This window comes from Rhinatrema bivittatum, chromosome 10 (assembly GCF_901001135.1).
Source record: "Rhinatrema bivittatum chromosome 10, aRhiBiv1.1, whole genome shotgun sequence".
Lineage (NCBI taxonomy): Eukaryota > Metazoa > Chordata > Amphibia > Gymnophiona > Rhinatrematidae > Rhinatrema > Rhinatrema bivittatum.
In genome coordinates this window covers 116,065,637-116,089,483 of record NC_042624.1, presented here as the reverse complement: position 1 = coordinate 116,089,483, position 23,847 = coordinate 116,065,637, and positions in this window count along the sequence as shown.

The window sequence follows — 23,847 nt, the reverse complement described above, 5'->3', positions numbered from 1 at the left end:
GAACAAGGCATGGCGATTATTCCCCTATCCCACCCACCCACTCCCTGCACCCATCTCATGTTAAATAATCCATAGCTTATGTACCTTTTTGCTATACGTGCATCACCCTGAAAAAGTTTAGGAAAAGTTGACTTTCTTTTGAAAGAACCAGCAAACACCAATAATTATTTGGGGAATACTTTCCTTGCACTCTGCTGCTAATATAGCTTAGAATTTTTGACATGTTCACGACTGGGACGTTAGTAGTACCGACATGGTCAAAAAAATCACTTTCCAACTGAAAGGGTTTCTTATATTAAATGGGTATTTGCTGGTTTCCCTGTAGTTGCAGCCGGTATGGGTTTTCCTTAGTGTACATCTGGAAGTGAAAAGCAATAACAATAGGTAACCTTAACATTTTTTACAAAAGTCTGAACTCACTATGAACAGCTAGGAGTGTCATAAATATTAATTCCCTCCCTCTGTCTTCTGGTATGTCATTAATATCTCACAGATGTGGAGAGGCTCAGGGCATTCCTGGGGGGTGCATTAGGCTTGTTGGTGGGATTCTTGCAGAAATGTTGTATTCAGGGCCTGTAGGATCCTGAGGGAGAAGGTCACAAGCCATGCTATACCACGCACCCTGTTTACTTTTCCTCTTAATTCATTTTTATTTAAAGTATATAATGCAAGCCAAGCAGAAAAGAGGATACAAGCAGACAATGAGATTCACTCTCAGAGAATACAAATCTGGAAGGCAGTTTAGTGCTTGGTTTGTAGACCACAGTGACTGTGAATGGAATTAATTGCTTCAAACATTTTTATAACAATAATACATAGTAATAATAGTAGTAGTAGTAGATATGTTGTCCAGTCACATTTCAAACAAAGTAAAAAAAAAAAAAAAAAGCAGTAGATGACGCTGGACCGCAGACTGATCAAGGACTTGATTCATAAGGTTCTTCTCCCATTTTACGGGGAAAGACCTTGATGAATTAGGCCCCTACATCTGGGCCCAACAGGACAAAGCAAAGCCTCTCAGCAGAACAATGCATTTAGCACAAAGAGCCTCGTGTCGGTGCTCCCAGATCTATGCATTCCTCAGCAGAAGTCAGGAAAGGACGCCGGTCTGCGGCGAATTCAATGAACCCTCTTTCTAAAACATTTGTAGCCATTAATTCAAAACAGGGGAAGCGTTTTAAACAATTAGGGTCTTCTATGTCAAAAACATAGCAGTCGATTTCCAGAAGCACCATTTGGAGGCTTTTCTGTCTGTATATTATTTTTTTTTTTATTCTGTAAAGAAAGGGATGTGCATACCAGTCACTTGCAGCAGGGCTTACTGTAGTGAGGGAAGTGGTAACAACAACATTATTATTGCAGGGTGTTAAGGAGAAAAAATCAAGACGTGATCATAGTCTTAGTCTCTGTGTGGCCTTGCTGTGCTACACGGTTTGCACAAGTACATCACTGTTTTAACAGTTGACTTCCTGTGAAAGGGGAAGGTCTTATTTAACTGATCCTATGCACTTTCCCATCCACCTTCCCTCAGCTGCAGACTGTGCTGAGGGGAGAGGCTCTGCTTTAGCGTTCTGGGACAGGTCTCGCTGTGAGGGACATCACAATGGCCCTTTGTCTGCCGCCTTCTCACTCCGGCCTGTTAGGCCCTAGTGAATGAACTTCAAATGTTTTGATTTGTTCCCTGTTGGTAGTTTGGATGACTTAAGCTGTCTCTTTTGATTTTGAAAGAGGAACATGGGAAATGGAATTCTGCTGCATTGCACTGGGAGTTTGTACATTGCAATTACATTGTCTTAATGCATTCGGTTGCCAGATTGTGTACTATTCAGCATTTATAAAGGCTCTGTACTGTATATTAAGTCTTAACTGAAGTAGACTCCACACAGATTTTCATTTTATTTTCGTGACTAACAGGTCAATTCTGTGTTGTTGAATATGTCTAGTAGTCTATCAATCATGTAAAGGGAAAATCCACATTGTTGATAAATATATTTATTTGTACCTGCTTTTATATATTTATTACAATATCTATATTCCATCTATAATAAAGATATTATACTGAGCGATATAGATGATGTCATAAGTTCCAATGTAATGCTTTTCAACAGTATACAAGTTTTTATGATTTTAGTGATGTACATTTCCTTAAAACAAATATGCATTCCAAACAAGGCCTAGATTCATTAAAGTGCTATAAATAAAGCAGAAACAGCGCCCATGATAAAAAATAAAAAAGGGGGGAGTGTTAGGAAATTTTCCTTGTTCTGCATCGCATAGCTATTTTACTGCAATGTGTGTTAAACTTATTGCACCTGTGATGTTTTCACATCGCAAGCTGAGAAGTCCCCAAACAGACTTTTACTGCATTTTAGGCTGCTAAGTAGAGCTAGAGCTAAAAAGAGAGAGAGCCTCTGTGGAGGCCACTGTTTTTTTTGAACTTTTTATACCATTGTAAGAGGGGGCACTAGTAACTCGGGGTGAGGTTTGTGGGGGCCAATTTTATATGCACAGTCATACGTACCAACAGCACAGTTATCATCAGTGAAGATATAGTGTGATTTGGAAGGATGAAAGGTGTTCTCGCAACAATCTTCACCGATGGCTGCTGTGCAGTTCGCACGTATGACGGCGCATGTTAAATTGCCCCCCCCCCAGAATCCACCCCACCCCCCACAATCCTCACCTCGAGCTACTAGTGCCCCCTCTTAATGTGGTATAAATAGTTAAAAAAAACAGTGAGCCTCCACAGAGGCTCTTGCGCTCTCTCTCTCACTCAAAACAGGATTTGCAATAAATCCTGTTTTGGCCATAACGCACAGCTATCGCAGGCGTAACACCTAGAAAAAAAGGGGTAGTTTATTTCCGGCGTTAAACCCCTCGATAGTGTGTGTTATGTTAATCAGCCCTATCTCCATTTACTCCTCCCACTTGAATAAGATTTTCAAATTTGAATACGCAGTTCATGATGCGGCGTTTATCGCATGCGTTACAGAGTTATCGTGGGCGTAACGCTCTAACACATTTTGATAAATGACCCCCCCTCCAAATGAGGCCATTCTTGTTTCATTTTCTTAAATCCGACATGAATAAAAAAAATGCCTCTGAAAATCCCCTTCCAATTTTTCATTTTGACAAATAATATGCACCATATGTAAATACTGTAGTCTATTGGCACTGATTGCCAAAATTAAAAATGCAAATGAAATGAAACTCCTGAATCAGAGTTCTGCCAATAAAACAGGCCAAAATGAATGCAACAAACTGAACGGAAAATATTTGCCTGCACGTCCATGAAAATCCTGTGACCCAAACAACCAATTACATCAATTATAAGATTGTACTAATTTTTCACCCAAAGTTAAAGTAACCCTCCCAAAAAATCCGACAAAAGAACAAACATAATTTTTCATATGTATTATCCAAATGAGGGAAAGCACAAAGATATTTTCATTTTTCTTGCTGTACTGCAACTAGCAGAGATTCAGCATTCATCTAAAAGTAATTTGCTACAAACTGTTAAAAATGCATTTATTCAGCACTTTTATCAAAATCATTTCAGAAAAAGATTTTCCATTGAAAAATCTCCTCAGAAATTAAAACAAACAGCAAGAATTGTATATAAATTCCGTAAATCCCCAGTGATTGATTAAACCCAACCCTCAACTTTTTAAAGACTCGTGTCCGAACCTTGACTTTGATCAAACTGGAAAGAGATTATAAGCCCACCCACATTATGATTACTTTCTCTCTGTCTCTCTCTATCATCTTAGGACAATACATTAAGAAGAGAACTGGAAGAAAAACCACAGCATGAAAAAGCTGGGAATTCCATGCAGAGGATCAACCTTACTGCATGCGTCTGTAGGAAAAAGCAAACCTGCATCTTCACAGCGATGGTGGAGGAGTTTTATAGTGCAGGTTAAGTGACAGAAAATGTTAACCGCATTATGTTGCATTAGAAAATATCACTGAGGGTCAGTTCAGTGGTTTAGTTGTGGTACTGTAGTGTGCACTGCCATGTGAGGGGACCTGTATTTGATTCTTGGCTCAGATCTCTTGCTTCTTGGGTTGGCTGCAACTTGAGATGCCCAAGAGGCAGCATTGATGTCCATGGGAGGTAAGGAGAAGGAAAAGGAGTCAGAGTTGTCATGCAATGGTAATTCTTGGTGATCGGATTTTGTTTCCATGATTTCAGGGTTCCAGAAGGAGCCCTGGTACATGGTCTCTAGCCAAGAACTGCCACTACAATGACTAGACTAGAGGTAGGCAACTCCGGACCATTGTATTCAAATATATCTCATGTATATTTTTTGTGGATATCCTGAGAACTAGATGTGTTAGTGGCACTCCAGGACCAGAGTTGCCCACCCCTGGACTAGACAATAGTAAGTTTAGTGGTGAGGGGAGATAAAATAGTTATTAATCAAGGCTCAGAGCCTCAGTTTCCAGCCCTGGCTCTAAATTTTTGACTGAGTTGGAAGCCTCAAGGAGCAGTAGGTGCTGGATCAAAAAAAGAAAAGAAAGGAAAATCTTGCAGTAGGGGCAAGGTCCATATCTGAAGGGAGCTCTATGATCTAGAAAGTTCATGTATGTGGAGAGACCCCTAGGTCTCTACTAGATTGCCCTAGCTAAGCCCGGGGTCAAGAAGATAGGAGAGGGGGGGCGAAACATTCTGTTAGGATTTGTAGGTACGTGGGCCCTGGGCAGAGGTGAGAGATGGCACCGCCCACAGGGAGGAGCCCCTGTGAGCCTCACTGTCAGGAGGTGAGGTCTCAGCAGACGTCAGACACAGCTGTGGAATAGAGTCTTTATTAGAGAAATAGAGAGGCACTGCCCATGAAGCGGGGAGTGCAGGAGAAAGACACAGAGTCGGTGCAGTGGGGAATACCTCTGTAGTGAAGATACAGCAATGGTCCGTGGAGCAGGGTACACCGATGAGGCTCCTCAGTAGAAATGATATGGTAGTGGTCCGTGGAGCAGGGCACACCAGTGAAGGGTCCTCAGAAGAGATGATACGGTAGTGGTCTGCAGCGCGGGGTACACCAATGAGGGATCCTCACTAGAGATGACACGGTAGTGGCTCGCAGCACGGGGTACACCGATGAGGGTTCCACACTAGAGATGGTACGGTAGTGATCTGCAGCGTGGGGTACACCGATGAGGATTCCTTACTAGAGATGTTAGGGTAGTGGTCCGTAGAGTGGAGGTACTCACAGTAGTGAAGGTTCCAGGAGAAGCTCCGGGAAACGGGGCACACAGTAGTCCAAGGCAAAAGGCCCTCCGAGGAGTGGATAGCCAGAGATGAAGAAGGGCCCCTGAGGAGCGGGTACCCAGAGCGCCTCACGCCAAAGAAGCAAGAACTGGAATGGGAAGTCCGTAGTGAGCGAAACGGAATCAGGCAATGAGGGAACACGTTGCCAAGTCATAGGTAGGCAGGGCCAGCCGGCTTAAATGTCTTGGAAGGATGACGTCATCTGGAGGGGACGCCCCAGAGGTTCCCGCCATGACATGCTTAAGACTGGCCTGTGCGCGCGCGCCTAGGGGATTCCGAGGTCAAGTTGGCGGTCGGCAGCGTCCGCGGCGTCCAGGGAGGCCCGGGAACGGTAGGCAGGCCGGCGATAGCTGGTGGAGGCCGCAAGTCTTCCCAACAGAGTCAAAGCTGTAAAGGAGGAGGTAAGCAAAAGCGGTCGCAGCTGTCTGCGACCGGGCGTAACACATTCATAACAGCACTTCCTCTGAGCCTTCCTGGAACGGCGAGCTCCTGTTTGGATAAAGTGTTTGTGTGTGTGTAATGGAAGGTGAATATAGAGCATTGTGTAGCATTTTTGGTTAGTATTTGATGGAGAAGGAGCTGTTTCTTTTCTATATCCTGCTTCAGGTCTCATAGTTCGAGTCACTGGGAGAGGGGGAGAGGCTTTTGCCTAATCCGGTATACCACCTGCCTGGATGGATTTGCCTCAAAGTTTGGATCAAGTTATTTATTTGGTGAAGTCATTTTTTGAAGTTTTTTTTTTTTCCTTTTGTGAATTCCTGGTCCTGGTTTGAGCAGGGAAAGGGCCCTGCTCTGGGAGGATTTGGGATTGAGAAGACCTGTTGTGCTCGTCTCACAATCCGTGGAGGGACGGCAGTGACTCGCCACAAGAGAAAGTTTGTTTGTTGGAACTTTGTTTGAAGATTCTTTGTTCTTTTTCTTGAGTTGGGAGAGAGTCTGCTGTCACCCTTCCTTCCCTGTGGCTGGGGAAACAAGAAGATTTGATTTCTCTTGGCCACCGGATGGCTCATCCAGAGAGATTCCATTATGCATGCTGGAAAAGAGATGGAAAGTAAGAAGTTTTATACATCTGGAAATCCTCACCAGAGTTTTCATCCTGGGACATGGGATAAGCACTGATTTTTGAACATCTGGACATCACCTGGACCTCAGGTACTGTTTGGGGAAGGAAACCTATTACACTTAGGGTACATCCACCCAGCTGGGACACTTATTCCAAACCTGGAGGGTAAGAAAGACACCTAAAGGATACTTTTTGCAGAGTGAGAGAGAGAAGAGAAATTGAAGGAAATAGACCATCTTTCTGTCTTTTTGCTGTCACTTTATTCACCTGTTTGGCCACCTTACAATCATCAGACACAGTCACCTGCGCCTACACTTAGGTATCAGCAACTGCATGCGGTGAAGAGGTTTCCAGCGTTGCGCCTTGGGTCTTGAAAGTTCAGCCTTTCCTCCATAGGAAAGAATCTGCCCCCAGGGTAAAAGGACGGTGAATTAGGATTAGCCCGGGTACTGAGTGTGGCCCCTATCCATTTCAGTCAGCCCCCAGAAACTGGGGCTACATACAGCAACATCTGTGGATGCTTTCAATGTTAATACACTAGAAGGTCTCACTACCTGCGAACAATCCATGAACAACTAAATCAGAAAAATGTGGCTTCACTGATTATGCATGATAATCATTCTAAGCTCATGAAATAAACGCATATTTATGTATATAAAAACAACCATATAATTTTAGTACTCCTCCTATATCTAGGCCACATGTTCCACTTTATACATCAATGTTTTACGTCTTCTGCACCAGCACTGCAAATGCTGCTGCTCAGTATAATGTAAAACTAAACATTGTTTAAATATAGTACACCAGGATTGATTGTTAGGGTTGTTTTTTTTATTCTAATGAATCTAGCAGTGTGTTTATTTTACTTACTTGTTCATTCAATTTAAGCCACAAAGTCAAACTTTGTTAATAATGCCCAGCAAGTAAGTTTCTGCATTCAGAATTTTCTAAGATGTGAACTTCACAGCTAAAATAAGGAGTCCAAGTCATCTTTTCTGAAAGGTTATTTCACATAACATACATTGCACTTCACTCAGGGCTTGGTAAGATTAGTGATGGACGTTTTTATTGTTTATAGAATTTTCCTGCGTCTCTTCTTAGTTACATACAAGTCTTTTAAATAATTTTTAAGAAAGCTAAGCAGACATTCCAATGTGGATTATAGGACTGGTTTAGATTGGGATCTGACTTTGTATTAGAAGATATAAGGAGAGGCTGAAGGATCTGAATATGTACACCCTGGAGGAGAGAGGAGGTACAGGGGAGATATGACACAGACCTTCAGATACCTGAGAGGTTTTAAGGATGCACAAACTTCAAACCTTTTCCGCTGGAAAGGAAACAGTAAAACCAGGGGTCACGATATGAAACTCCAGGGGGGGGAGACTCGGAACCAATATCAGGAAATATTTCTTCAGAGAGGGCGGTGGATGATTGGAATGCCCTTCCAGAAGAGGCGGTGAAGGTGAGAACAGTGAATTAATTCATAAGGACATGGGACAAACGCTGCGGATCCCTAAAAGGCTTGAGGTTGGAACTGAAGAAATGGGTGTATGGAGGTAACTTGCTGGTGTGGCGGTTACAACCATAAGCAGTTTGCTGGGCAGACATGATGAACCATTTGGTCTTTATCTGCCGTCATTACTATGTATGTTACTATCTTACTATTTTGAATCCCTTCAATTTTTTTTTTCGGGGGGTGGAGTAGCAGCTTATTTGTGGAGTAAATTGTACAACTCACAGCTAACTGTATCCTGATGTGGTTCCAATGGAGTCCAAATCTGTGTGACTTATGCAGCAACACGTCAAATGGCAGCAGATAAAGACCAATTAGCCTTTCCAGCTTGCCCAGTTATTCCGGTCTACACTGCTAAGGATACGTTCCAGCTGCCAGCCATAGAAGCTTGACTGCTCGTAGGAAATTGCAGGATACTCATACAACTTCAATACTGCTGTCAATGGACAAAGTCCCTTGTTAGGCAAAAGAGCGACTTAGCTCACCAGAGATCCTTTCTGCCCACAGCCTCCTCGGTGAACTCTGCAAACCCAGGCCAGCTCACGTTGAAAGTGGGCGCTCAGTGGCTTAAAAAATTCTGACTAAACCTCCTCCCACACAAGTAAAACTGAGTCGAGCCCGGCAAAAATGAGTCAGCCATAAAATTTCACAGTTTGATTTGAGCAAGTTTAATGCCAAGTTCAAAATCAAGACTTTGAAATGTGGAGTCAAAGGGAGCCCTTCATGCCAATATGACAACCAGGTGACTGCTGGCACAAAAAAAAGGAAAAAAGGTTATGTTACTTCTGGGTCCATGGCAAACTGATCATTATGAGCGGTACAGCTCGCTAGGTAAATGTATTTGTGCGCTTAATACCCCAAATCTTTTGCTACCGTTCCATACCTGCAGTACTCAAAAGGAAATCTTTTCCCCAGAGCATACACATTTCTTACTCAACGATCAACGCAAGTCGCTTTATATTTATTAGAATCCCATTGGTATATTGCTTTTTTTTTTTTTTGGGTTTCTCCTTGCTAAATGAAGTCTGACTGCTAGATTACCGGGGCTACAAGGCATGTGCAGCCTCTCTCTGAGCCTGTCCTGTGCTTCTAAATTGTTTTCGTTCCCCTGAGTTGCAGAGATCAAAACCCACTTATGGGCCGCAGCTATCAATTTACATTGGTTTAGACTTTTATCTAATATTTCCTACTAAAATGAGTCCGAGCACCACGATTTTTCAGTTAAGTAAGTCGGCCTTGGCACTTTTCCTTTGTGTCCGTTTGTTTTTGTAATATAAAAGTAATATGACATAATGTAAAAATCTAATTTGGAAATTACAATTTACTTGGAAGGATTATGCAGCCAGCCAATGGCAACAACAAAAAAGAAGATATTATTTAAGAATGTTTCTTTTTCTTACTAACACGGCTGACAATTTGTTTTTCCTACAGAAGATTACTTTTCTCTTTCTGACATTTCCTTTCAAGGGGGATTTGCTGTAGGATTAAATAAAATGTTCCACCATAGTTTATGTGAAAAGAGAGCAATGGTTTTCCCTGAATTTCCAAGAGGGTGCAAATGAGCAGGATTCTGCCTGCAAAGTGCAAACAGGGAAGTTACTAGACAAAAAAAAATGAGGGTTAACCCCTTCAGGACATTTGGCCTAAAATGATCAAAAGTACTTTGAAAGATCAGGACCATTGAGTTTCATGAGTGAAGACCATTTATAGTTTTATGGAACAGAAAATTAGAAAATGAATTCCTCTATGCTTACGTTTTGTTTTGCAAAATGGTATATTTACATGGTGATGCTATGGACTGCCAAGGTGCTTAAAGTAATATAGGCTTTTGGCTGAAGAAGGTGCCATGTACTAATCAGAAAAGTTAACTGCTAGTCAGAAGAACTTCTGAGATGCCCGATTTAAAATCTTACTTTTCCACTGACTCTCTGTCTGACCTTCTGCTGATCATTTTACTTCTCTTTGCTTTGACTTACCCATATATAATTTGGTAGTCATAATAAATAGTCTTGTTCCTTCGTTCTGGTCCCCTGTGGAAGCTGTCATCTAAATCAGGCACTAAACCTAGTCACCAGACTTCCCAGCCCAGAGGTGGCTGAGTTTAAGTTAATTGATAAAGCAGGTTATTATCCTATCGGGAGGAAAGATGCTACAGAAATTCCATTTATTACTATTATTAGTGGGTGAAAGTTGGCATGTAATACGCCGATTGCATCAGACAAAGCAGCGTTACCAGAGAGTCACTCAAGATCCGGATCTAACTAAATAATTACATCCTAGATTAAAAAACACACATCTGAAAAGCATTATGAAGTTGATATTCAAAGGCTCTGCAAGGGTCACTTTTGGAGCGACCTGGACAAACTGGAGATTTTTTTCCTCCACTCACTGGCTGAATTTTGTCCAGGTAACTCCTCACCTGCACAGACTCAAGCCAGGTTGGGAGAGGGGCACGGGTGGCATTCCAGAGGCAGGCCAAGCTTTTGTCAGTGAGCGCTGATATTACCCAGCGCTACCTGGTAATGTTAGCTGGGTCAGAAAGATGGCTGCCCTGCAGTTATCCAGGTATCTTCTGGTGACTATCTGAATAAAGTTCCCTGGGTAACTTTCCCGCTCTCTGCAGACTGATTTAAAGACCGGAAGGGTTGTGTTTCACCTGCTTTGGAACCAAGATTAAGAATTCAGTTAGAAAATCACTGAGGTTAGGAGGCAGTAAGCAATGGGGACCGGTCATCTATTAGGCAGATGAAGTTTATGTGGACAAGTACAAAGTGCTGCATATAGGGAAGAATAATCCGAAGTATAGGTACTGACATTTGATCTGGGATAAACAATGCTGAGTTCCATATTAGGCATCATCATCCAGGAAAAGGATCTTGGAATCGCCTTGGACAATACTTTGAAATCCTCAGCCCAGCGCATGGCGAAAAAGCAAACAGAATGTTAGGTATTAGGAAAACAATGGAAAATAAAGTAGAAGATATCATAATGCCTCTGAATTAATCCATGGTGCAACCACATCCTGTATGTAGTTCTGGTTGCTCCATCTCAAAAGGTTACAGTGGAAATAGAAAAGGTACAGAGAAGGGCAACCAAAATGATAAAGGGGATGGAATGGCTCCCCTAAGAAGAAAGGTTAAAGAGGTTAATGGCTCTTCAGGCTGAGAGGAGATATGATAGAAGTCTAGAAAATCATGTGGGTGGAACGGATAAACATGGAATGGTTATTTACCCTTTCTAATAGTACTAGGACTAAGGGCTACACCAAGCTAATAGGTAGAATATTTAAAACAAATTGGCGAAAGTATTTTTTCACTCAGTGCACAATTAAAATATGGAGTTTTTTTGCCAGAGGATGTGGTGAAAGCAGTTAATATAACTGGGCTTAAAGTCCATAAACCATTATTAGCCATGTAGACTTGGGAAAGCAACTGCTTATCCCTGGTTATGAGCAAGACGGATTGGACCTATATTTATTGGGACCCTGCCGGGTACTTGAGACCTGGATTGGACACTGTCAGAGACAGGATGCTGGGTTTGATGGATCTTTGGTCTGACCCAGTATGGCATTTCTTATATTCTTATGGTAGCATTTTTACATTATTTTGAAGCCAATATCCTGAATCGAGTTTGTAGTCCCTGAGTTTTTCTTTTATTAAAAAAACACTGTCTTGACTTTAACATTTTGGCTATGGCATCTCGAGTGCTTCAGTTCTTTGGATCTCTCTCAGACTGCTATGGTTTTATTCATCTGCTGCATCAGCTTGTTGGTGCTGTGGTAGGAGACATGCAGTGAACACTTGCAAGTTTATCACAGTTGTTATTATTAATTTTGATGAATCTCATTTCTTACATGTTTTGATATGTACATCACTTTGATATATACATGTTTAAAAATGAAAAAGCAAATTAAATAAATAAAACTATTTAAAACAAAAAAGAAAAAAATGAAACACGTGAGTAAAATAAATTTTAAAAAAATATGATCCGTAACTCAAAACGCACTAAAACTGATGATAATTAAGAATATAAATTGAAACTCAAGTCGAGAAAACACAATAATTAAAAAAAAAGCTTAAATATATTCATAATCAAACAGAAAGGACCAATCTGGAAAGGCCTTTGTAAAGAGGAAGGTTTAAGAGACTGCCTAAATTTAAAATAGCCTTTTTACAAGGTGCACCCCTGAAGGAAAAGAACCCCAGAGACTGGGAGTCAGAAAAGAGAAACATATTTCTCAGGTGCGTTCAAGTCTGGTCATCTTTGGTGAAAGAACAACTAATAATTCTTGTTGCGTAGAACACAAGGTGCATGTAGGCTGGTATGGGACAAGAAGATTAGATAAATGTGGTGGAATACCCCAGCGGAAAACTCTGAAAGTTAAACAGCTGATCTTGAATTGAATCCTGAAAGAAACTGGAAGCCAATGAAGTACAATGAATAGAGGCATAACATGAAAACATTGAACTTCACTGGCTTCTAGATTGGGTTGTATTACGTTTGCTGCTTGTGGAGAGGCCCTGCGAGCAGTTTCACTCACCCCAAACACCGCTGATGCATGGCAGATGCCGCCGCCCCTCCGATGCTGTTTCCCGGGCGCACGCAACATGGTCTCCTTTAAAGGGCCTGCGGCGGGAAAAGCCCGCGGCACCCTTGGATGATGTCACTGCTGCCTGCCCTATAAAAGGACTCCTTCAGACACTCCAGCTTTGTCTCAGCTAGAAGGTCGTCTTGTTCCAGGTCTTCAGCCTTGCTCCGCTCCAGTCTCTGCCTTGCTCCCGTCAAGCCCTCAGTTTTTGCCATAGCTTTCTGGACTGACTTAGCCTGGCCTGTGCCAAGACTTGCTCATCCGCCATCAGCACAAACCTTAGGGCCCAGCCCACGAGGTTGTGCCAATTGCACCATGGCAAGAAGAGCTCCCACTCATTCCCTTCTCTGTACCTTTTCTAATTGTGCTGTATCCTTTTTGAGATGTGGTGACCAGAATTGCACACAATACTCCAGGTGCGGTCACACCATGGAGCAATAACAGAAGCATTATGATAGTCTCTATTTATTCTTGATTCCTGTCCTGTCCCATTAAACTATGATTATCTATATGCTCAGTAATTTTGTCTTTATAATAGTTTCAACCATTTTTCCCAGCAGTGATATAAATCTCACTGGTCTGTAGTTTCTTGGATCATCCCTAAAATCATTTTTAAAAACTGTTACATCGGCCACTTTCCAGTCTTAAGGTACCTTAGCTAATTTTAATGATAGTTTACAGATTACTAATAGTAGGTTTACAATTTCATATTTCAGTTTTTTAGCAGTCTGGGATGTATAACATCTGGTCCAGGAGATTTGCTGCTCTTTAGTTTATTAATTTGTCATATTACATCTTCAAAAATCTGAAATGAAAACAATCAAAATAATCCTAGAGTTGTTTTAATATTGTTCATTCAATAATCTTAGCTAGAAAGGGAAGCAAGGAAATAAGGTGAAAATTCATATGGACAAAAGGGTCATGAAAGGCTTTTTCTAAATCGATCGTACAGATGCTTGTTTCAGAAGTTAGTAAAAAATACTCTCAGTGAATGAAGCATTTATTAAGTTAGCAACAAAAGTTGTCAAATCATGATGAAGGACTAGGGGGTACTCCATGAAGTTAGCAACCAGGATGATTCATGTAGGATGAGATGGTTTAATCTGCCATAGTCCTCGCACCGCACCCCAACGTGATAATCTGTAACACATTACTTTTTAACTAACATGATAACCAACCGACAACATTTTCAGGCGGCTCATCTAGTAATCCCTACATTCAGAGAGTAGAATAATAATATTCACTTCATGAACTTACCAGTGACCCTGACAATATATTTTCCACAAGTTTTAGACGCACGGTGTAAGAATCTTAGAAGCACAAGCAGTCACAGCTATTAAAACCGCAGCATTAGGTCAATCAGTTAGCAGCTAAAACATTCCAAAGTCATTAAGATCACCCTTTATTTCCATTCCTGAAGAGATAACTGTTTAAGTTTCTGAAAGCTCCTCCAGCTTAGCTGTTCCTATTGCTACATATTTAAATAAATTATATCACTATGATGTTCCCCATCAGAAACTCATCGTGGCATAACGACGATATATGTAAAGCGCAAAAAAATTAAAATATAGCTCTTATTAAAGGCGCATATCTTGTATGACAAAATACATAAAAATATAAGTCACAGGAGAAAACAAAAAAGGGATCCAGAGAGACACCCATAGTGGCAGTCACTATTAGCTTTAACAGAAGGCATGGGGGTAACCTGCACGGAGCGGCAGTTACTACATTAAGCAACTTGCTGGGCAGACTGGATGGACCATTTGGTGTTTATCTGCTGTCATTTCCTATGTTATTATAAAAAAAAAAAACAGGCAGGTAAATAGTTTGAAGCATCTTACCTGGTATTGCTGCTTTAAGGACAGCTATGCAATGTGAAAAATACTTAAGCTTAGAGCGCCCAGGATCTGGAAGATGTTATGCACTTGGCAGAACACCTGGAGAAAGGAACATCTGGGCAGAGTGGATGAAAATTAGGCAGAAACGATCCCTGTCAATGTCGAATTAATGCTCTTGTACAAAAACTAACCATGACTGCTACAGAAGCAAAGTTCTTCTAAGTTCTTTTGCAGGCAGGAGGAGGATTCATTTGTTCGCAGGAAAAGCCCCAGGGCACTTTGGGGATAAACTGGCTGCAAGCATGGAAGCAGGAGCCAGCAGAGCATCTTCAAGGTGCTGGGAAGAGTTTTCTACAAACAGGAGTGGGACTGAGGCCAGGCGTTTGCAGGCTCAGGTGCCTTTCACTGCTGCACTGTAAGAATCTTCCATAGATCTCGTATGGCGCGGCCTTTTGAGACGATGTAGGCGCATTTCTATTTCTGTTTGCATTTGTACCCTGTCTTTTTTTTTCCAGAACAGGACTCAAAGTGGCTTAAAGACAGTAAATTTCAATATTCAAGCATAGAGTACAACAAGATTATCATAATTAACAGTGTAACCCACAAATAATACCTTCCCTTAACTTATAGCAATCCCCTTCTCTCATAGAGGGGCTGGAGGAAGTTAAAAAAAATATTCTTCCTTATTACAATGAATATAAAATACATTATAAAAGTGCACACAAACAGCGGCAATCCAAAACGATCATTCGTAATTCATAACCCAGCTGGAAACCTTGGACCTAAGCCCCTTTCTTCCATTAGAAGGAAAAAAAAAAATCTCCCAGCCCATTAGTGCCCAACCCCATACCCCTTCTTTAGATGGCTCAGATTTTGAGTTGGTCCGGAAAGGAGCATCCACAACTTATGAAGAATCCCGTTGTCATCGAGACTTAGCGAGACTCCCACGTGCACCACTGTCCACCGGGACACCCGAACCTACTCTGTGCTAAGGAAAGAAAAAGAAAAAATGAAAGCCAAGTACGCGTGCAGGAGATGTAGAACCATTGGTAGGAGAAAGGGTGATTGATGTCATCTGAGTTCAAGGAACAGCCACCCCCACTCTCAAGTCAGCGCCAACCTGTCAGCGGATCGGGGGAGAAAAAGCATCATTTTTCGTCAATTTTATTTAACATCTAAGTGCTATAGAGAATCTTCTGTCAGTTTATCAACCATCAGTAAAGGAACTGAAAACCACATTGCTTCTCAGTGTGATTTTTGCTGCTTGAGACTGTGCAGATTATCTGTGCTGTTTACAGAGACTGAGAAAAGGACTATGTGTATTTTGGTAAATGTAAAAGGGCCTCAGAAGTACTGGTTGCATGTAAGGCCTATTTTATTCTTTGTATTACCTATGCAGATGTATCTCACACGTATTCAGTGTGATGATCCTGAAACCTGACTGGTTAGAGTTCCCTGAGGAGCCACTGGTTTAGAAGGTCTGAGTAAGTTTTACGTTAGCGTTGCTATTTACCGTTCTTATGGTACCACTGTGCTTGTTTGCCTCTGTTTCTTGGTAAGAACTGGGAATATAACTTTCAAATTGGCATGAGGGGGCGCACAATGGCACATACCCAAGGGGCACGGTCATTTTATAACTTGCAATTCTTCATATAATATTGGCCTCAACTCTGTTGAGAAGGAATCTCAGATGACCAGGCTGCTGTTTCTATATGAATTTAGAAGCTGTTACTACATTTGCCCTTGCAGATAATTCAACTAACATCTTGTCTGTGTCCCGAACCAAAACCTATTTTCCTATAATGAAAACTTCTGAAATGAATATCGTTCTCTCTCTCCCTTTCTCCTACTGCATTACGCGAGTTCTTACTATGCTACTCCTGGCAGATCGCGGGCTCCTTATTCTAATTCAGATCTGGTTTCTGTGGCCACATCACGTTTACTAAGCGTCCAGGATGGAACAGCGGGCTTACGCTTGAGGGGCAGAGGAGAAACGGCGACAAGGAATCAGCCGTAACCTCTACAGGACAGGCTGCAATTCAGGGAACGAAGGCGTGAAAAGGGCCCCCTGGGTCTTCATAACTTTTAAAAAAAAGTTAATTACCCAACTTCAGGAATACATGGGGGTGGTGATATGGCCCAATCCTGGAGGAGCCCAGTTCATATCTCTCCCTACCTGAAGCAGAAAGGACTCAAGTTTTGAAGACCTGCGGGTGGAAGTCAGACGAGGGTATGCCAGAGAGTTAACACCTTTTTATCTAATCACGTCCTGCTAGTTTTTCTTTGGCTAGTTAGTCGTTGGGAGGGCACTCATTCCAATAGCCTTCTCTCTCTAGAGACAACTCACTCCCGTGTTTTTGGTAGTTAAGGATTGTCTCCGCATTGGACGGCTGCCACAGGAGTCTCATTATGCATCTGCTTTCCTTCCAGCATTTAAACGCCCACAGACTTTGAAGCCGGGTTGTTTTGAATGGAACATTTAGCGATGATTTTACATCCAGGCCTCCTACAGCAGGTTTCCTGGCTTCTTTCCATATTTCTGAGCTTGACTTCCACGTTGTGATGGACGGCCCCCAGTCACGTCAGGCCACCTTCCTCTACATCAGCACACAATGCCAGCTTGGCAAACTTAAATGCATGCACAGTTGCTGGACAGATTGCTACTTTGTAAAAGTAAACTTGAAATCTAGTGAGGGATTGCTTTTGCAACTGAAGCTTTTTTTTTTTTTTTTTTTTAATTAACGTGCAAACTGAGCGAGGGAACCTTTTCGTCTACAGCGCGGCGATAGGTTAACACAATAAACTCCTATTGGATGTTAAGTCCACATTAAAGAGAGAGTAAAAGAAAGGACCCAATGCAGGTTAAATGGATATTGTGTGGGCAGAGTGGGGGATTATGCAGTTCTTATCGACTGACATTGTCTCGGTTTTCATGTTTGGTTTCTACATTTTTGGGGGTCCTTAGGCATGTAAGACAGCTGCACTGTCATATTTTATACGCATGCAACAGCTAATTCAGTCAAACTGGATGGGCAAATATCTGCCTAGCACAGCTGGGCTGATGTAGGCAGAATAGAAGAATTTTAAATACATAAGTAAATATGCCTTGGATAGAGGCCAACAGTTTTTTCTTGAAGTTACCCAGCAGCAGTTTGTTTTCATAACCAAGAGGGGATTTTTTGGTTTTTGCTTCCCGCGGACAGTGTGCAACTAGTGATATAATATCTTCAGACGGAACAAAGTCTGGTACCTGAAGCTCCAGCAACCCATGCAATTGTTCAGGGCAGGACTTACGGACACACACACTTAGCCCTGGTTGCTTATTATAGACGTAGCCTTCGCCTTTTCCAGCTCATGAGATAAAATACTTCTCCTCTCAAGACACACAGGAGACAAGGTTTTCTAAAAATAAGCTGAACCTCTCCGATCCTCTGCCCTCAATTTACTCCTGGGTGACCCGAGGACCCTGATCTGTCGGCTCATCGCACATCTGTGCCCAGCACTGAACAAATGGAGCCGATTCAACGCCAGGGGCTGGCTGGAGCAGCGAGCACGATATCGATTCATGGGAAATGGAAGACCCGCCGTGATTCGCTTTGTTCCAAGCAGCCTGTTCCCCCAGGCTGTGCTTATCCCAAAGATTTCCCAGATTTCTCATGCAGCCATGAATTCTGCCCTCAAGAGCTGGGTGGCACATGTTCGGCACAACTGTTTCCAGAATTTGTTTACATGAGTGCGTCTCCCAGTGTTAAGTCCTGACATCGATTTATTGCGGCTCAAAGATGGAAACCTTGTGTGGGGAGCACAACACGAGCCCTTTGCAGGATGAAAGGCTAAGCATCCTCAGTCAGGCAATTAATTCGACATCAACTGTACATGCCACTGATTTATCATTTTTATTCCATGCCCTGCTTTTTTTTTTGTTTTAATGGTCTTCAGGCGGAAAAGAAGAAGAAAATAAATGCTCTTTCTTCAGTTAGGGTTAATGCAAGAAGCATACCGAGCGCAGTAGAATAAGAGTGCATCCTGCCCGGTACTTTTGGCGCATCCCATGAAGTTGCATGAACCACGGGTCACTTTACCCATGGGGAGTGACTACTACTGAGTGCATTTAATGATGATCCACCATGGCAACTCCATTAAGAGTGATGCCAGCTAATGGCTCCCATTGATGTTGCTTATGCTCCTTTAGACCAGTGGGCTCTCAACTCGACATCAAAGATCAGCGAAACAATCAGCACAAAGAAGATGCATGAGGTTAGGTATATATTTGCAAACAGTGAAGGCAGTGCGCGCCAATACTGTGTATCACATGCATATTCACTGTGGGTATCCTGGAAATCAAACTGGCCAGGTGGCCCTTGAGAACTGGGTTGAGAACCACTGCTTTCGACTCCCTGCGGCCTGGGATCACACCACCACCCAAAGAGCATGGACAGCATTCTGCATCCATTGCTCATGTGGAGGGCAATTTTCAAAGCTAGTTATTTCAATGTATTATCCACTATAATGTCTAGATCTTTTTCCTGGGTGGTAACTCCAAACATGTAACCACAGCAAGGGTTATTTTCCCCTATATTCCCCCTTGATCTCTGACCCCCCGTCCCGACCCTCCTCCCCCCCTCCCCCCACTTAAAGCCCGGTCCTCCCCCCCCCCCTTAAAGCCTGGTCCTCCCTTAAGTTTTGAGTTAAAATTCCGTGCTTAACGCTAAATTATTTTCATACTGAGTTATCTTCATTCTGAGTTTAGCCCTATGTTAAAGCTTAGTTCTTATTAAGTTGTCCTGAATTCATCGCCCTTGTTTTATGTAACTTTTCTCATGTTTCCCTTGTTTGATGTAAACCGGTACGATAAGACCCTTGTCTTGAATGTCGGTATAGTAAAAGAAGTAAATAAATAAAATAAATATATTCATCACTTTGCCTTACCCACATTAAATTTCATGTGGACGCCCAATCTTTTAGTCTCACAAGGTCCTACTGCAATTTATCACAATCCGCATGTGATTTAAACACTGTGAATAATTTTTTGTCATTTGAAAATTTGATCACCTCACTTGTCGTATTCCTTTCCAGATCATTTAAAAATATATTGAAAAGCACCGGTTCAAGTACAGATCCCTGAGGCACTCCACTGTTTACCCTTTTCCACTGAGAAAATTGACCATTTAATCCTACTCTCTGTTTCCTGTCTTTTAACCAGTTTGTAATTCACGAAAGGACATCACCTCCTATCCCATGACTTTTAGCCTTCTTAGAAGCCTCTCGCAAGTGACTTGGTTGAACGCCTTCTGAAAATCCAATACACCACATCTACTGGTTCACCTTTGTCCACATGTTTATTCACCCCTTGAAAAAAATGTAGGAGATTTGTGAGGTAAGACTTCCCTTGGGTAAATCCATGCTGGCTGAGTCCCATTAAACCAGGTCTATCTACATGTTTTGTGATTTTATTCTTTATAACAATTTCCACGATTTTTCCTGGCACTGAAGTCAGGCTCACCGGTCTACAGTTTCCCGGATCACCCCTGGGTTACATTAGCCACCTTCCAGTCTTCAGGTACATTGACCTTCCTTTCCAATGGTAACCTGCATGTGCCTGCTGATCCCATTCTTTTTTGCTACTTGAACAGTGTCGACACAATTTCTGTGCACGTCCCACTGTCTGTCTTCTGGGGGAGGAGATGCTGGAAAACATCAGCTATGTTTTGAAATGAACTCGCTGGGGTCTATATTCAGTGGCATTGAGCTAGATAACTACTGAGTTATCCAGCTAAATACCAACTTTTGAACATTTCTGCTACTTAACCAGCTTAAGAGGTTAGGGCTGTTCAGCTTGGAGAAGAGACGGCTGAGGGGGGATATGATAGAGGTCTTTAAGATCATGAGAGATCTTGAACGAGTAGATGTGACTCAGTTATTTACACTTTCGAATAATAGAAGGACTAGGGGGCATTCCATGAAGTTAGTAAGTAGCACATTTAAGACTAATCAGAGAAAATTCTTTTTCACTCAACGCACAATTAAACTCTGGAATTTGTTGCCAGAGGATGTGGTTAGTGCAGTTAGTGTAGCTGGGTTCAAAAAAAGGTTTGGATAAGTTCTTGGAGGAGAAGTCCATTAACGGCTATTAATCAAGTTTACTTAGGGAATAGCCACTGCTATTAATTGCATCAGTGGCATGGGATCTTCTTAGTGTTTGGCTACTTGCCAGGTTCTTGTGGCCTGGTTTGGCCTCTGTTGGAAACAGGATGCTGGGCTTGATGGACCCTTGGTCTGACACAGTATGGCAATTTCTTATGTTCTTAAACTTTAGCCGGATAAGGTAAGGGACATTCCAAGGCAGATTTAAGTTAACCCGATAACTTATCTGGCTAACTCTGGTCATGCCAAAGAGCAGTGCTAGTTAGCTGGACAAAGTATCTGTCTAATTTTAAGATAGTCAAATATATTCAACGGTGGGGCTGCGTAGCTGAATATCCTGCTAAAGTTAGCCACATGAGTATATCTGACAATTTGCATGCCAGTCAGTGGCTGAATATTATCCTTATGGTGGATATTTTGAGGGTATCCATCCATAGCCTGGCATTCAAATGGCACAGAGTTATGAAAACCGTACAAGAGGTAACATTTCGGGGCAGATTTTTAAAAAGTACGCGCAACCGGTGCAAACAAAATCCGGGGTCGGCGCGCGCAAGGCTGCGCAAAATCGGCAGCCTGCACGCGCCGAGCCACGCAGCCTGCCTTCATTCCCTCCGAGGCTACTCCGAAATTGGAGCGGCCTTGGAGGGAATTTTTTTTGGTCCCCCCCCACCTTTCCCTCCCTTCCCCTATCTAACCCACCCCCCAGCCCTAACTAAATCCCCCTCCCCTACCTTATTTCGTTGAGTTACGCCTGGCAGGCGTAACTTGCGCGCGTCGCTAGCTCCCTGCCCCGGCACAGGCCGCTGTGCCGGAGCATTCGGCCCTGCCCCCGGACCGCCGTCACGCCTCTGGACACACCCCCGGACATGCCCCGAATGCCGTGATGCCCCCGACACGCCCCCAAAGCAAAGCCCCGGGACTTACGCGCTTCCTGGGGCTATGCGCGCGCTGGCGGCCTATGCAAAATAGGTGCGCCGGCGTGCAAGTGCCCTGCGTGCGTAAATCCAGCAGGATTTACGCTCGCAGGGCTTTTAAAATCTACCCCCAAAAGAGTTTCCTTCTGGAGCCTATAAGGTGTAATCTATCTGTAGGAAACATGACAAGGTACATTTGGAAGTTCTTTAAATCAGGCTGCTGTTGCCTATGGTCACTGGGTGTATTTCTGTACCGTTCTGCCCAAATGCAAGCTGCCGCTGGGGAGGAAGGCCACGGCTGCCGCTGGAAGTGTTGCTAAGGCGGGGATCACAGGAAAATGTGTCCTGCTGAGAAGGAAAGAGAAGAAGGGATACTGGGAAGGCTGAAAAAAAAAAAAGGGAAAATGCCGGGGCAAAGAGGAAAGAAGAGAAAAGACAAAGTTTAAAGGGGGGGGGGGGGGAGGAAAGAGGGGGGTGGTAGAGGGAAAAGAGAAATAGGGCGTCGGGATTGGCCTCTGATGATCCTCTCTCTCTCTCCACACACAGCACAGAATAGTTCCTTGGTGCGGACGCATCCTCTAGCAGTACCTTCTTCATGCTTTATTATATTTGATATATGGCCCAACTGTACAGATCTTAGAGGTTTGCATTATAAAAACACAGCTTAAACGGGCATGGACTCACATGAAAAATATTAACCACAAAATCATTAAAATTGCAAATTAATCAAATCTAATAGAAAATTAAGGGAAAAAAATCACATGAAAACTAATTAATAGGCAACTCCACAACCATTCTGAAGAGAAAATCAGCGATCAAAGACCTGTGGAATAAGCCACACTTTCGCACCCTTTCTGAACTTTAAATCCTTCAGTTCCTACTGAATATCAGCAGCTAAGGCACTGCACGGTGAGGAGCCTGTAAAGGAACCTCAGAGGGTGGGGAAGCCATGGTAGGAGCTTTGTGGGAAGAGAGCAAGGACCTCAAGGGACAATACAGATCCAAAAGGTAGCTTGGTTGACCTCTAAGGATAACTCAAATGACTAAATAAAGCCCATTAAATCTGATATTACAAGGAAATGGTAACCAATGTAAACTCTCTAACTCAGGAGGGACAGGACCATATTTGTTCTTTTTAAGGATGAGTTTGGCAGCCATGTTTTGCAGAAGATAAAGGTGCTTAATTTAGCCAAGGAAGGACCCTGGCATAAGGGCTTACAATAATCAATATGTGAAAGAACTGCTATGTACAAATGTCTGAAAATCTCAAGTTTCTAAAAATGGCTGGAGATGCCAAATATAATGAAGGGGGAAACATTTGATGAGAAACAGCCAGCGTAGAATCAAGTTTAACACCACGAGTTTGCATTACCTCCTTTACAGGGATTTAAGCTTCTGTCATACGAAGAGCAAGCACAGGTAAGACCTTCTGTCTGCCTGTCCAAAGTGCCTTTGACTTCTTGGGATTAACTTCTAATTTGTTCAAACAGCCATTGGCTAATAAGGTCTAAACACTTACTGAATTTCTCTAAATCACTCGGACACTATGGAGTGAATTTCAAAAAGGATTTAAGCGCATAAAGGTAGCATATAGTTGGGCAATTTTCAAAAGCCCATTTGTGCACATAAACCCATTTGAAAATTTAGTCCTGTAAAACCCAGTTCTACATGCGTAAATGCTTTTTAAAATGTATCCCTTTCGGTCCAAATAATAGGCTATTACCTGACTGTCATAAGCTTAGAGAAATGCACAAAACCCCTGTTCTTGGATTACTGTTGTCCAAGGGGCTTAGTAAATATTAAAGAGACGTGGTGTGAGCACTGAGCCTCGTAGTACTCCACAAAATACGTTTTAGGTTTGGAGAGTGTAGATCCTCATTTAACCTGCTAGGTCTGATCCCTGCTTTGGCTGATTTTCTGCCATCAAACCTTTGCTCTGTTGGCGAGGAAATTCCCCTGTAAATGCAGCGTTGCCACTTTTTTTGCGGATTTGTAAGGGTTGTGTAATTCTGTCTGGTCTGTCCCAGTTTAGCGTCTCCAAATGCTTTGGTCCTGTGCATACCATGACAGAAAAGAACCTCCATTTTAAACCAGCTTACCTTGGGTCTGATGGCAAACTCTTACATATACAGCCAGTGCTCGTTATAATGCCCGCATTGTGCCACAGAGAGCTCATGAGATCACATAGTAACATAGCAGATGAGGGCAGAGAAGTACCAATTGGCCACCTACTCTAACCAGTTGCCTTAACTCTCTGGTTCTCTGCCACTTTTGGTAGATGTGCAAATACATTTCCATAATTAAACCAAGACTATCTCCCCCATCATGTTTTGTTTTTTTTTTAACTAGCTGCCGAAAGTTGTTGCTACCACTGCCTCTATGTATAAAGAACATAAAAACATGGGTCAGACCAAGGGTGCGGCAAGGAGACGCTACGGACGCCATTCTCCCGAGGCTGGTGGAGAAGGCAGAAATAGAGGTGAGGCATGTCGGGCGAAGCTGTCTGAGACTG